Source organism: Antedon mediterranea, chromosome 1 (genome assembly GCF_964355755.1).
Source record: "Antedon mediterranea chromosome 1, ecAntMedi1.1, whole genome shotgun sequence".
Lineage (NCBI taxonomy): Eukaryota > Metazoa > Echinodermata > Crinoidea > Comatulida > Antedonidae > Antedon > Antedon mediterranea.
Window position 1 is genome coordinate 27,418,655 of NC_092670.1, and position 7,847 is coordinate 27,426,501.

Here is a 7,847-nt window from a genome sequence, read left to right on the forward strand (position 1 = left end):
GTTTTTCCTTTTGTGTTGTCGTCCACATCCTTACAATTTGGTGTCAGAAGTGGGATCGTGGATCGTATTTGGCTTTAACATTAGAGATCAGTGATGGCAAGCAAGGCATCGTTGCGAGATGTGCAGAGGACGGTTGATGAGCTAAGAGCCGAACTAGAAGCAACTAGGCGTGCTGCCCATGGTAATGGAAACACAGTATATGTTCTCCCAGCATTACAAGTAGAGTCACCAGTCAAAATTGCTAAATTATAGCAGGTATCCTGCTATACTTTATTTGCACAAGTAATTAGCAATGTTTACATAATAGATTAATCAACTGATAACATGTGTACTACAAGTTTTTACAACATATCCTAACTTTTTTCAGAAACATATTTTATCACTTTAAACGAGATAAATGTGTTCAGAAGTATTTAAAACATACATATTTATCTTTGATTTGTAAAAATCTGTCAAATATAACGTATTTTGAAAGTTAGAGATGTATTTAATTTCCTTGGAGCCAAGACCTTAGAAAACAAACGCTGTTCAATCTGTTGTCTTTCCCCCACCTACCAGTACAATGCCATGCCCATGCTGTATGCTTTGTATAGAAAATCGTTCAGGCGGAACGATCGACTTCCGGTAAAGTTTAGCAGGCTAACTCTCTCGTGACTCTGGAGAGTTTGCGGACGCAAAGCTCCATTTCCTATTCTCCCAATGTAAAGTTTAGCAGGCTAACTCTCTCGTGACTCTGGAGAGTTTGCGGACGCAAAGCTCCATTTCCTATCCTCCCAATGTAAAGTTTAGCAGGCTAACTCTCTCTCGTGACTCTAGAGTTTTCCGACGCAAAGCTCCGTACTTCCCCGATTGTTGATGCGTTAGGATGTGATGATGACGCGTCACGTCAACGACGACTGATGAAAGAAACATTTTAAAGCAGGGGTTCCAGTCGAGTGATCATGCATGTTTTCATGCACTCTGGCAACTAAATTCTACAAAAATACAGTGTTATGGTGAAGATGGGGATCAAAGTTCAATGATTTTCGGAATATTAAACAAAACAATCCTTCAAATGACAACAGGCCTAAAGAAAAATAACGTCAACCGCTTGAACAAAGAAAAAGGTACGTATTATTAATATTATTGATTTATAACGATGTGTGCACTCTACTACTAGGCTAGAGGCTAGGCCTAGCTAGTAAGTAGGCTAGGCTAGTAGTAGTAGTAGGCCTGGTTTAGGCCTAGCTAGTACCGCCTAGACTAGAGCCTAGCTAGGCCTAGCTATAGACTGGCCTCTAGACTCTAGCGGCCTCTACTAACTAGCCTAGTCTAGTCACTGGTCTGTGCTCGTGTCTATGGCACACAAGGTACCGAGATCGAGTCTGACCTTGGGAAACGAAATAAGATTTTTTTTATTATCCGTATTGTTTGTTCAATTTATTTTTTAGTGTATAGATTATAATATACACATAATTTATAATGAAATCTATATAAAATGTAAGTAATGTCTTCATTACTTATGTAACAATGTGGTTTATGACATTATACGCAGAGGGATCTTTGATCGGATTGTGATACCGGCTATTGTATTCCCGTTAGCAAGATCCTATAATATATCAAAATAATTAAAGATTATGAGAAAATCAATCAATCAATATATCTTTTAAAAATTATCTTTATTTAAATCAATGCATAAACCTATAATTCGTCATAATGACGAATTAAATCTAGTTTTACATTTTGATTTGTCATTTCAATGTGCTTTTCTAACCATTGGGCTTTTTGCATATAAAAGTTTATATTTCCCACTTGATTCTGTTAATGATCAATTATTACATTTTTTCCCATGCTTAAATTTGCTGGTACCAAACAGGTTAATTGGTTTAGAAATAAAGAATTCCATTTCTTTTATAATATAGTTTATTTGTAATACAAAAGAATTAGAATTCATTGTCTTACAGTACAATCAGCTAAAATGTGCAGGTACCAAATGTTAATTTGTTTAGAAATAACGAATTCCATTTTTTTGTAAATACAAAAGAATTATAATTCATTGTCTTACTCTTACACTGTACAGTACAATCAGCTAAACTTTATTAGAATATAGAGACATTCCACAGTAAATTGCAATCCTATTGCAACATAAGTTGACACATCATAAATTGTTTTACACCAAATTGGAAATTGTATAAAAGTTGTTTTATATTATTGAAAATGCAAATTTTATGTCACAGAATTATATCAATTACCTATAATTTTTTAAAATAAACAAATCCTAAAATTTTTTAGTTAGATACTGTATGTTTATAGATGTTCACTTTTTTATGATTTGCATGATCCATTTTGACATAAACCATATTAACAATAGGCATGGTAATAGGATACATTCCGGCATACAGTTCTGTGAGGAAAATCAATTCAAATGGTTTGGAAATCTTTAAAAATGTTAGTGTTATTATTTTAGTATGGTGCTGTCTTTGATACTATAGCAAAATATATTTTATTGAAATAGTTACAGCATAGAGCCTTCTGAACCATTTTCAGTTCCTTTTAAAGTCCCACCCATGCCCTACGTTTTTTAGATCTAATTTAAGGGCAAAAACGACATTTAATGTAAAAACAAATACTATTTATGGTCCTATTGCGATAACTATTTTTGTCTTTACGGTTAAAAATGTGAAAAATAAGTTGATTCTAATAATATTAGCGGCCTGCTATAATAAGAAAACAAAATCAAAGTAATTATTTAAATGTATAGTAATAATAAAAATATTTGGTGCATTTGTTAAATTTAATATTAAAACAAAAAGTTACCAGTTTTAAAGTGTCTTGGCTGCAATCAGCAAAAAAAAATGTTATAATGTTTGAATATTTGGAGTGAGTGGCCGAGCGGTTAAGACAGTGGAACCGTAATTACGTAGCCATAACATCGGCAGGGTTCGAGGCGCACTCACTCCATGTTCCTGGTGGTAGAACGAGTCTTCTCGGCTAAGGACTATAAACCGTAGGTCCAGTGTACACATCTAGCTCGTGTGCACTTTAAAGAACCTAGTACATCTTTCGAGACAAGTAGGGGGTATTAGTACATCACAGCCAATGATCATCAACTGGGCCGTCTGGGAGACCAGTCTTTGACTGAAGAGGTTACCCAGTATAAATATAAATTTCAATCAATCAATCAATCAATATTAAATATTTATGTACTGCTGTTTTTCTTGGTTGAATCAATGTAGGAAATGAATTAAAGTTACTAGTAGTACTAGTATTTTAATTAATTTTTGTTGTATGTTTTTTGTTTGTTACATTACGACAAGGAATGACCTGGTTTAATGTTTTTAAAGTAATATATGCATTATAAAACGTCAAAAATTGTAGGGAATGGGTCTTTAACTAAGTAAGTAATTTATTTAATTTTCTTACTGGCACCAAACACAACAATTCTTTTGTATTGCACAAAAGAAATCTAATTCTTTTGTGTTTGATTAGTGATTGTTCTGAGTGGTTAATGTCTGATTACCAAATTTTAAAAAGTCATTAAACAATGCAATTTAAACAGCATTTTATCTCACTTGAAGACAAAATCAACAGTAATGATAAAAAGATTTGGTACATTTGTTAAATTTAAAATTAAAACAAAAGGTTACCAGTTTTAAAGTGTCTTGGCTGCAATCAGCAAAAAAAAATGTTATAATGTTTGAATGTTAAATATTTATCATATATGTACTGCAGCGCTGTTTTTCTTGGTTGAATCAATGTAGGAAATGAATTAAAGTTATAAGTACTTGATATTTTAATTATTACAAGTTATATACAGTACTATAGTTAGTAATTATTATTATATACTGTAATAGCCAGTTGCAAACAGGTGTGAAATAAAATAATTGTTTGTGATTTTTTATCTTTTATTATAGTGAATTAGAAGTTGTGAGGTTATGACTGAATTGCAGACATACTGAACAGGCCTGTGTTTCCAAAATGGTGATGTTTACCGTACTCATTTTCTCAATTTTAGAAATTCATGTGCAGTTGATAGCTTTTTAGAATTGGCATTTTTCTGTTTGTTTCATAAACTTGTTACAATTCAAAGAAACCCATTTTTGGATCTTGTGTATAAAACTTGTGTGAATCGAAATCTAAACTGTCAATATGCTGTTCTGAAAGAAGTTTGTGAGCCTGTGTGGAATTGGCTGATCAGTAAAAATAGAAGTTTCTACCCGAAAGGAAGTATCAATACGTCGTTTGAAGAAATATTGGATTATATCTCTATTACTGATGACGAGAGGAAACTGTTTTCATTAGGCATTCAAAAGATTTGTGCTTGCAAAACATCTCATACATTGTCATTATGCCCATAATTTTAATGTGTAACATCAAGTTGTATTACTTATTCAAACAGTTGTATTAGTTTTAGTAAATTGTGATGTTGCTACTGTTGGTAACTTGCTAATCAAAGTCTTTATAAGAGAGTTGACACCACTTCTACAGTCCAAGCAGAAGTTGTTGATTATAAATCAATTACTACAGTAGTATTAATTTCTGTATAACTGTCATTATATATTTATTAACGGAATATTTTGTTGAATTGTAAAAAAAATGTTTAATTATTGTGTATTTTTATCCTGATATTTACAATCACATGATGTGTTAATTTCAGTGTGTCTATAGGGGCAATACTCCTTGCATAATTTTAATGTGTCAAGTTGTATTACTTATTCAAACAGTTGTATTAGTTCTAGTAATTTGTGATGTTGCTGCTGTTGGTAAATAAAATTGATATTCAGTGGAAATAATTTTAATTTCTTATCATTTTTATTGTTGTTATATATTAGGTATTAATTTTTTAAATTTTATTATTTACTGAATTGTGCCATGGATAAATAATTATCCGTATTGTTATTTCTCCATGGTATAACAGAATATTTTATTCTGTAAACAGGAAATACTATTGGGAAACACAGAAAGATAAGCAGGGGGTTAGTGTGATTATTGGAATAGCTAAAATTAAATTTAGAAAAATACTGCGATACAGAGTAACTTTTTAAGTACTGGGTGGATTTTTTCGCAAAAAAGTATGTAATGATTCTTTTGATTAAATATATTCAAATTAAAATATAGAATATTCATAATATCAATTAAAATAATACGGAAAATATAATCAGCCAAACATTTGTTATCTATCATTTCCCCATACAGGAAGCTGTATGACCTCGAGCGTACTTAATCCTTTTTTTCCACTTTCACTGGTGACTCTACTTGTAATGAGAGAAGAAGATGAGACACTTTGTGGGAGCCGAAGGGGAATGTGTAGAGTCCTTTGTTGAAGACGATGGTACTGGGGACGTTTACCCTGACTGGCCTGATGATGCTGGCATTGACTCTGAAAATGCTGAAAAGATTCTTCTTGTTGTGAATAATATTAAGTTTGAGGACAAACTCAGCTTAAACAGGGGAGTGTGGGGATTAATCTAATCATGTGATAATTAAATACTGCCCCCTATAGGTGTTACTGCCCCCTATAATTGTAACAGTCTTTTTCAAATGATTTTTTTTCTTTTGTATTCATGAACCGGTCAAGGAAGCAGATAGTTTTGTCTCTTATTTAATTAAAGATCTGATTAAAAGGTAATTACTCTACTTTATACATATATTACTTTGTTATACATTTATAAGATTCTGTTATGTTTAAGAAACATTAATGTTGTATTTTAAGATGATTGCATTCATAGGCCTAGACATTTGTTTTGGGTTAACCTTGACTCATGGAATGTGCAGTTAGGAAGCCTATTGAATAGTATTGTGTTACAATCTTTGAACTAGGATTTTATGCCATATAATGTTATAATATACACTTTTGTGATAAACCTTCTTTGTATTAACAAAATATGTTTAGATAGATTTAGTAATGTTTAGTTTATAGAAGATAGTTTATAGTTAACAGTTTGTATAAAATAGTTCATCTTACAGTTCACACTTGATTAATCTGTATACACGAGGCTACCATGCTCGTGATAGATCGTCATGTAGTGCGCCCTCTATTTATCATACAAAATGGCTGCGCCCATGGATTTGTTATTGTTTATATATTTTACACAAACCTAAGATTATAACTCCTTGATTCAATGAATAGACTAAGTTTAGTATTCAAATAGTGTGAGTAAATTCCAGCATGCATTTATTCTAGTAATATAATAGTAATATTCAGGCACTTATGATGCAATTGTGTAGGTAATTAATTAGGTATTTGTATACTCTAACAAAGTATACAGAGGCTGTTTAGGTAGACGTGCCGTTTGACGTAATAGTCGCAGTCCTCAGAGAGAATCCTTTTTATTAGAGTCGCCTGTTAAGTTGAGGTCGTTACTAAGAATTGGCTTGTATTTTAGAATATTATTTACTTTTGTTTCTCATTGTATTTATTTTGTGGTTTTCAGGACCATACTGATCTCTATTGTTATGCTAAAAACAAATTAAAACCAAATACACCACCGGACCGTGGTAAAAGTGAGAAAAGGCGTGTTTTTCCTTTTGTGTTGTCGTCCACATCCCACACTCACGTCATATTGCGAATTTTGGACAAAAAGTGTTTTGAGAGCGCTTTTGATTTAAACATTAGCGCGAGCCTATCTTTACCGCTGAGAATTGAATTGAGAAACCCGAAGACTTCACGCGAGCGAGACGAACTGACTAAGAACATTATTACTATAGATTTTCACTTCATACACGCTTATTATTGAACAATAGTTAGTATAAATAACTGCTAGTTAATTAGAGACATTCGATGTTACTAAGAATACTAAAGAAATTACTTATAATACAAATTTAAAAGATTTATAACGATTCTAGTTTAGGTAACATTCGCCCATTAACAATGAAAACAAACAAATCCTGCGTAGGAAATCGCGGAACTCTAAAAAGTTTGTTTTAATATCACGCTAAAATTGTTTCAGAATTTTTAAATACATATTTGTAAATATTATGTTAAATTTCAATATCTTTACTTTTAATCCTCAAAAAATCAAAATGTTGATATTTTTTAAAAGAATTTTATGATCATTTGAAATCGGGTATATTTACTATCGATCGCGCTCCACCGGTGCCCGAGTAGGTGTGTACGCGTCGCTTTTGCAGGCTCTATTCCCAGTAGCGAGTTTCGGTCGCGCTAACATAAGCAAATGTTTTCTACATTTACATGCATTAGGGGTAAATTATGTTTAATTGTTTTTACCGCATAACAAAATTCCCAAATTTATTTCTTTTCTTGCCTAACCGTTTCTGTCACCCTAAAATCAAATACTTTAACTGCATAATTTTAAGCGACAATAACATACAAATAGGCCTACTATAATGTGATCACTTCTGCGCAATACTTTAAAGTTGTTGTATACAATTGTTTTAAGAATATAAATAAAAACACACAGAAACTAATAAAATGGCAACTAATTGAAAAGTCAAACTCATTTATTTCATCAATTAAATATTTGAAAAAAATCATATCAAGTAAGGTACTGTGTGTAGGCCTTAAATATGATTACTGTATTTTTTAGTTTTAATTTGTATAATGGCCTAGGCCTAATAATATAGTACAACATGTTTATTTCTAAAGGCAAGAATAACAAACAGCTTTATTTATTTACCTTCAATATTAAATCTATGAGAAACCTCAATTATGAGAATCATTTAAATTTCTGTCACCGTACATTTCATTATAATGAAAACCTTTAATTTAAAAGACATTTAATTAATAAGAGCTGGTCAAATTTTTTTGAATGTCAACATGCTGTCCATAAATGGCCGCTTTCAAGTGATGCAAATGTTTTCTGGAGTCAGATCCTATTAAAAATATAGAAATATAAAAAGTATGTTAA

At 31.6% G+C, this 7,847-nt stretch overlaps 1 long non-coding RNA gene across 1 annotated transcript; it reads left to right on the forward strand.

Moving 5' to 3' along the window:
• Nucleotides 1-246: 246 nt before the first annotated feature.
• On the forward strand, nt 247-6,516 carry LOC140063615 (uncharacterized). Its single transcript, XR_011847644.1, has 3 exons — nt 247-1,106; nt 3,894-5,604; nt 6,414-6,516. It is a non-coding gene; the product is annotated as an uncharacterized lncRNA (long non-coding RNA).
• The last annotated feature ends 1,331 nt before the right edge of the window (nt 6,517-7,847 follow it).